Below are 8,764 nucleotides of genomic sequence, written 5' to 3' on the forward strand. Positions count from 1 at the left end.
TATACCACTGAAGAAAATGATACCCCTGTTGGTACATCTAGCCAGACAGGTCAGTATTGTAGCATGTAGTGTCTACCATTGGGTGAGCCATTGATGACACTCCAGTTATGAGGCTAACCATTTGATTTATGACTGAATGGATACAGGCCTGTTCCATGGGACACATTTCATGTCTGGTACAGTAAACCTGGTATTAAGCTCATAACTGGAGAGATCATCAGTTCTGGAGAGACCTGTTGTTGTTCTAATATTAAATAGTTATGCTGACAAATGTTCTCTAAATATTTATGTTTATACCTAGAGGTTTGTGTTACTTTTAACTTTGTTCAGTAACAGGATTTTTTTTTATGAAGTGGGTCAGGGCAGAGAGAGACACGTTACTGTTTATGAGAGATAAGAAACTATGCATGTTTAGCCATGGTCTGAACCCTCATTGAGGCTTAGAGAATACACAGAAGAGTGAGAAAAAGGACTTTAAGAGCTGGTTGATGAAGAGGACAGCTGTGAAAAGCTGACTTCAAGGGATAGTGTGGGTATTGCACACATTAGATCATGGCATTGGTGGTTACATGCACAGTATCAAGCCAGTCAAGATTCCAGCATGAATTTGAGAAGGGATTCCAAGGCTCAACCCTTATTAGAGAAGCTATTGAGATTGGATGGTTGATGATGGAATGAATGTCACTCACGTTTGCACAAATGGCGGCTGGTCAACTACACATGCCTCATTGACTGTCCCATGCCCATGCATATGAGGACACCACTGCTTTGACTCAGGATGTTCTCAACAACAACAAAAACAACAACAAAAAATTGGTGACAATAAGTTGGGAGACAGGTTGAAGAGAACTACGTGGAGTTGGAAGAAGTATGTAAGTATAATGGATGGATATGATCTAAGTACATGGTATAAATACATGAAAAATTCAAAGAATAAATAAAACTATTTTAGAGGTAAAAATATTTAAAATGAAAATAATACCCCTCTCCCCGAATTTATTAACTGTTCATAGCCTCCCAGTGAATGAGTGGGGCCCCTGCTTGGTTCATGTTGGAGCTTTGACTACCTTGATATTGTTCAAATTTTGTGCAGGTAACCATGTGTTCTAGGAGTTAATGTGTGTGACTGCCACACTCTGTCCTAAGGAGCCTGTGAAACTCCTCCCCAAATTATCACTTTTACATTCTTTGCACCCCTTCTTTTCATGATGTTCCCCGAGCCTTGGTGATATAGCATTCCATTTTATGCCCGACATTCAACCCGCACTTATTCTCTATTCTTTGGTGTCTGTGAGTCTCTGCGTTAACAATCATCTACTGCACAAAGGATGGAAGGCTGAGAGCATGATGAATTTATTCACATAAATATAAACATTAAGAAGAAACATTGATACCATGTTTATTTAACATAACAACAGTAGGTGACAGGACAAATTTTGGGTCAAAGGTTTTGTGGATGAGTTGATGTCCCCCTTCCTCCACTGGAAGTCCCTCCTGGCTACAGAAGGAGGCCACTTCAGTCTCCATATATTCTGATAGCAGAAGTCTCAGCTAGGGTCACCCCCATTGACTCCCAGGAGCCTACCCCAACCCCCAAGTCCCAGGTCTCTAGATAATTCCAGAGATATCCCCTACAAATTTCTATTCTCTCTCCCAGTCCTCTTCTGGCTCCTTCTTCCCAGCCCCATCCCTGCTCCCACTCATATCCTTACTCCATCCACCCTTGTGAGTGTGAAAACTCATGTGTTCTCCCTTGGGTCTTCCTTAAGGGTTTAGTTTTTTGGGATCTGTGGACTGTAGCATGATTATCCTATACTTTATGGCCGATGCGCACTTATCAGTGAGTACATACCTTATTTGTCTTTCTGGGTCTGGGCTAACCTCACTCAGGATGATATTTTCTAATTCCATCCATTTATATGCAAATTTCATGATGTCCTTGTTTATAATAGCTGAATAGTATCCCTTTGTGTAAATGTACCCCATTTTCTTTATCCACTCTTCAGGTAAGTGACATCTAGTTTGTTTCCAGTTCCTGGCTGTTATAAATAAAATTGCTATGAACATAGCTGAGCAAGTATCCCTGTGGTATAGTGGGACATGTCTTAGGTATACGCTCAGGAGTAGTATTGCTGGGTCTTGGGGTATAACTATTTCCAATTTTCTGAAAAACTACCAAATTGATTTTCAAAGTGATTGTACAAGTTTGTACTCTGAACAGCAATGGAGAGTTCACAGAGACTGAACCAACAAGCAAAGAGCATGTAGGAGCTGGACCTCAGCCCCCTAAAAATTTTTAGCAGAAGTGTAGCTTGATCTTCATGTGGGTCCCCTAGCAATTGGAGCTGGGGCTGCCTCCTACTCTGTTGCCTGCTGTTGGATTCCCTTCCTCTAGCTTGACTTCCTGGTCATTCATCAGTGGGAAAGGATGTGCCTAGTCTTGCTGTTACATGATGTACCAGGGCAGTGTGGAACCCAAGGGGTTTTCCCTTTTCTGAGGAGAAAAGGAGGAGGTAATGGAGAAGGAGTTTGTGAGAATGGGGTAGAGAGGAGAGGAGGGGGGGTTACAATCAGGATGTAAAGTGAATAAATGCATTAATTAATGAAAAAATATGGAACAGTAGTTAATTCTCCCCTAAGGCTAATAACCTTACCAGCTGTGTGTATTACTAAGTGTGTATTATCAGAAATTAATTTCTTCTTATAGAGCAAGCCTCAAATCCAATCACAGAGTGGCTGGTTACCCCAATAATAGTTCTACTATTGTACTAGAGGGCATATCTTGATAGCAGCTCATTATTATAGCTCATGAGGCCCACAGCTAGATAGGAGCATTGAGTTTTTTTCCTCCAGCAGTTTATGTATTGCCTGGTACTCGCAAAGCTAGCCAACCAGAAAGAAACTTGCAGCTCAGATTCAATGTCTGGCAACTCAATTGTATAGGTTCTTTAGCAATAGGATCTTATAATCTTCTAGTGGGAAACCAAGAACATTTTATTTAGCCTATAGCATTTTGGGGGTCTCTGAGACTTTAGTGACCAACAGCTTATAGAGAAATAATCCTACACTGGTACTATGAGTTTTGTAAATTATAAAACGAAAAAGCGGGTTAGGGGTTCATCTCAGTGATAGACCACTTGCATGCCAAGCACAAAGATCTGAGATCAGTCGCTACCACTGGAAAAAAAACAGAAGGCAAATATATCATGGCTTATAATACACAAAGAAAAAGCTGATAGTATTGAGTAGGGTTGCAAGCATATTTAAGTAGCAAGCCAAAAGCTTTGGTGAAGAAAATGGAAGAATAAATATGACTAAAATATGGTGCAGTTTGAGGAGGGGTGAAGAAGCCATATTTATTCTATTCAACATGCAGGCTTAAATTATGCCAAGGGGGCTGACTTTGTTACATGGGTGATGATACTGCATCTATATGTGGCCTAGAATTACAAAGATAAAGGTAAAGTATAATAGAATAATAGAAATCTACTTGTGGACTAGTTTAAAAGAAATGCGCCTTAAGCAATGGCAGCAATGTCTTGTATGTGGATTGTTTAGAATACATATTTTTTTCCTAGATTGAGTTGCCTTTGACATTTGTAGCTACCTACTGCATTTTCACTCTTTCTATTCTCCCAGATCTTTTTACTGATGTATACCTGAGTTTCTCTTACTGGACTCACATGTGTTTCTATTTCTTTTCTCTTTTTTTTAATCAGTTACTGAATATTATCAAATGGCATATTAAAGCTACGCACTTTAAGATAGAAGAAAAATTTTAAAAAAGGATTCTGCTTTGAAAAGGGAGAGAATACATGCATTCATTTGTTCAATCAAAACATTTATTGAAAGCCTAATATTATCCATGAATTGTGCTATGTGAATAATGAGCAGTGTAGACAGTTTCCAAGCTCAAAGATATTATCGTTTAATAGCCATAGTCAAAGTGTTCAACATTTATGTTTTAACATTGCAGACTATGTAGATTTTAAAAGAACTACCCATAAAGTATCAAAGTGAAACTCCAGGGTTCCTATTTACCTTAAATTTAAAAAGGCACTAATTAGTGTAAAACTACTTAATAGAATGGCCTAAAACTATTTTAGTGGGACATGTAAACAATGAAAAAGGCAAATAGCTTTACCTTCTATTATAACCCTTTAAAATTGACTGTGGTTATCCCTTCTCCCACAGAAGAACTTTATTGTTCTTTAATGTGGAACATTACTATTCTGAAAACTTTTGTGTATAGGTCCTATCTTCCCATGAGATTATAAACCCTTTAAAGACAGAGAGTCATTTGTAGTTGTACTTAGCATAGTGCCCTGGACACAGTAGGCACTTAACACTTATGTAGAAAGAAACATAAGCTCATTAACCTGAGACACAATGCTTTCCATGGCTTTACTCCTGACTTCTCCAATCTCATTCTCATAGGCTGCATCTCACAATTTATTATATCATTGTTGTGAATTCATAGTCACTCACATCCATACCCTCTTCATACAATGCCTAGATAATATAGTTCCAACTTTTTGGTCCTTCGATTCATCGTTATCTTTTTCAGAAATATTTGCCTTTCTTTTTTTTCATCTATCACATTGTAGAGCTAAATGATACTTTCCTATTGCTATAAGAATCAGTGTTCTGTAGTATTGCTTGAGGTCTGGGATACTTATTTCCTCAGATGTTCCTTTACTGTTAAGAATGCAATAGTGTTAAAAAAAAAAAAAACGGCATGGTATTGGTACAGTGATAGGCAAGTGGACCAATGGAACAGGATTGAAGACCCAGAAATGAACCCACACACCTATGGACACTTAATCTTCAACAAAGGAGCTGAAAACATCCAGTGGAAAAAAGATAGTCTTTTCAACAAATGGTGCTGGTTCAACTGGAGGTCAGCATGCAGGAGAATGCAAATTGAACCATTCTTATCTCCTCTTACTAAGCTCAACTCCAAGTGGATCAAGGACCTCCACATAAAACCAGACACACTGAAACTAATAGAAAAGGAACTGGGGAAGACCCTTGAGGACATGGGCACAGGCGAAAATTTCCTGAACAGAACACCAATAGCTTATGCTCTAAGATGAAGAATTGACAAATGCGACCTGATAAAGTTACAAAGTTTCTGTAAGGCAAAAAACACTGTCAAATGGACAAAACAGCAACCAACAAATTGGGAAAATATCTTCAATGCTACATCCGACAGAGGGCTAATATCCAATATATACAAAGAACTCAAGAAGTTAGACCCCAGAGAACCAAATAATCCTATTAAAAATGGGGTACAGAGGTAAACAAAGAATTTTCACCTGAAGAAATTCGGATGGCTGAGAAGCACCTTAAAAAATGTTCAACATCATTAGTCATTAGGGAAATGCAAATCAAAACAAACCTGAGATTTCACCTCACACCAGGCAGAATGGCTAAGGTTAAAAACTCAGGAGACAGCAGGTGTTGGTGACAATGCGGAGAAAGAGGAACACTCCTCCACTGCTGGTGGGATTGTAAGATGGTACAACCACTCTGGAAATCAGTCTGGCGGTTCTTCAGAAAATTGGGCATGACACATCCGGAGGACCCTGCATATACCCAGAGTATTTCCTGGCATGCAATAATGACACATGCTTCACTGTGTTCATAGCAGCCTTGTTTATAATAGCCAGAAGCTGGAAAGAACCCAGATGTCCCTCAATGGAGGAATGGATACAGAAAATGTGGTATATTTAGACAATGGAATACTACTCAGTAATTAAAACCAATTAATTCATCAAATTCTTAGGCAAATGGTTGGAACTGGAAAATATCATCCTATGTGAGGTAAATCATTCACAAAAGAACATACATGGAATGCAGTCACTGATAAGTGGATATTAGCCCAGAAGCTCAGAATACCCAAGACACAGCTCACACATCAAAAGATTCCCAAGAAGAAGGAAGGAGAGGGCCCTGGTCCTGGAAAGGCTTGATGCAGCATTATAGGGGAGTACCAGGATGGAGAAGTGTAAGGAGGTTGGTTGGGGAATGGGTGGAGGGAAAGGGGAGAGTGAAACCAGGAAAGGGAAAATCATTTGGAATATAAAGAAAGAATATAGAAAATAATTTTTTAAAAAAAGGAAAAAAAGAATTACAGTGTTCCCAAGTTTAAGGAATTATCATATTATCTATAGTGATTTATTCAACTAAAATATTTATTGGATTTACTATTCCCCTTGCAGGTCTTTTTACTGAAATATACATAAGTTTGTCTTGCTAGGTATACTTCTAAAACTATGAATCTTAGTACTGAGTCTTCTGTAGGCAGAAGAATGCTTGCCCTAGGAAATCTTGAACAAATAATTTTTAAGTTAATTTATTAATGGTTTTCTACATTTACTAAACAGACTGTTATTACTTTCTTAATTTTAGGTGTCACCTATGTCAGGATAATCCCTCAAGAGGTTAATATTGTCATAAGCAATGTGAAAGAAGAATTCTGGAGTCTACAAAGGCACATAACAAGGGTAATTTACTTGGGTTGTATTGAGACTGTCAGAGAAAGATTCTCTGCAGATATAATATCTGAAAAGGGATCCAACAGACAAACAAGTATTGTTCAGGCAAAGAGTATAAGATCAGGAGAGAGAGAGAGAGTTGGATGGCAAGGAAAATCTGGGAGAAATTTAAGGAGGTAAAATAAATCGTAGTCAAAATATATTGTATGAAAAAGTTTTTAAAAATTGTGTGAAGTAGGAGGGAAAAGAACTAACAGCAGTCTATAGTAATAAAGATTTTAGAGTGTTCTGGAAACAGAAAAAGGCAGGTATGGTTAGAAATTACTGGTCAAAGGAGTGAGTGTCAGAATTAAGACTGAAAAGCAATAGGTTAATTCATAGGTTCACTGGACTTCCCTGTGAGATTGTAATTCTTGAATGGTTTCTAGCAGAATAACATGACCTACTTTATGCTTTTTTTTTTCAGACTTCACTGGCTGCTGGGAAAAGAATAATGTTTGATGTCAGTAGAGATCTAATAGGTGTTGGTAAACTAATTAAAACACAATTACACTATTGTTGGTCAGAGATTATGATAATGTAGGCTAGGTGAATACTGGAAGGGATGAAAACTAGCCTGTATTGATGTATTTCAAAGTGAATGTGGTGGTGATTTTTGATGACTTATGCTGAGGAAGCTTCAATAATGGCTTACTTTTTAGTGGTTATAGGTTGACTTTGTATGTATACTACTCACTTGAGATAGAATTCTGGAGTAGGACCAGGTTTGCAGGAAAGGAGAGATGATGCATCCAGTTTTGTACAGGAGTGTTATGATTTGGCAGTGGATGTCAAGTAGACAATGAAATATGATTTTGGAAATCTGGAGTGGGTGTGATCATGAAGAGTGAAAGTAGGTATGATCATGAAGAGAAACAATTTAGAGGGAGAAAAAAAGCCAAAATAGAATCATGGAAACTCCATCACTTAAGACATTATGTAGATAAATAATATCCAGTGGATGAGGGTAAGATAGCGTGGTAGGAAGTAACCCATGCACTAAGAAGAACATATTCAAATAAGAAGAACCCAGCAAATTATGCTGAAGTCTATTTAACAGAGAAAAAAGCCACCTACAAACAAGAGTTCCTTACATATTATAACCTGGACATCACTGAGTGCTTCAGAAAAGTTCTTAGCAGTGATGGGTGTTGATCTGTACTGGAGTGGTATGAATGAATAGCAAATTGGAAAAGATAGAAGACATCCTACATGGCCATTTCTTTGGAGAAATTTGACCCTGATTAAAGATCAGTGTTGTCAGAACTAGAACAGGAAGCTTGAGGAAGTTACTACTTTTATAGTGTAAGTAGAAAATGTTTGGTTACTATTTTTTCTTTTAAAGTTTTTGTGCTAAGTAGTATTGTAAAGTGACTTTATGAGTCTATGGGTTTGGGTTTAAGGATGGTATGGGAGCAATGAAGGCCTGTGAATAGAGAAACTCCTTCTGGCCTTGATTACTATTAAAAAGGAAGAAGTTGAATAAGCAAAAGCTATAAGGACATAGCCCCTGCTATACCATAAAGGTCCAAAGTCCAGAGAACACATGAAAAACATTGGGCTCACATCACAGTAGTGACATTAATAATGTGACAAATATGTACTGAATTCCTACTATGTTCTTGTTTTTGTTTCAAGTATTAAGGATACAATAATGCATAAATAATCATTTCTGCTCTTATAACACTCCAAGTTTGATGAAACAGACAGGCAATTAAAAACAGATATTTATAATTAGGTTGATTAATACCATGATAATGACAGGGATCTATGAAAGTGGTGAGGAGACTTTATTAGTGCTTGAATTGTGCCCCTCCCAAAATAAAGTTATTCTCAAGTCTTCATGTCCAATATTTCAAATAGAACTAGGTTATCTTTACTGAGGTTATCAGGTTAAAATGAGTTCATGTGAATGCTACATAATTTATTATGACCAGGAGTCTGATATACATACACAAAAAGATAATACCATATGATCATGAAGGTATAAATTATATATATATATATGTATATATTTACACACACACACACACACACACATATATATATATATATACATAGATATGCTAAACAGTGTCAAAGATTGTAAGAAACTTACCAGAATCTAGGAACAAATCACAGACTTCCTTTTATTCACTAGGGAAACACCTTGGTTTGATGACAGACTTCTATCACACTTGGTTAGAATAAGACCATAAAATAAATTCGGACACTTAAACAACTCT

This window comes from Apodemus sylvaticus, chromosome X, assembly GCF_947179515.1.
Source record: "Apodemus sylvaticus chromosome X, mApoSyl1.1, whole genome shotgun sequence".
Lineage (NCBI taxonomy): Eukaryota > Metazoa > Chordata > Mammalia > Rodentia > Muridae > Apodemus > Apodemus sylvaticus.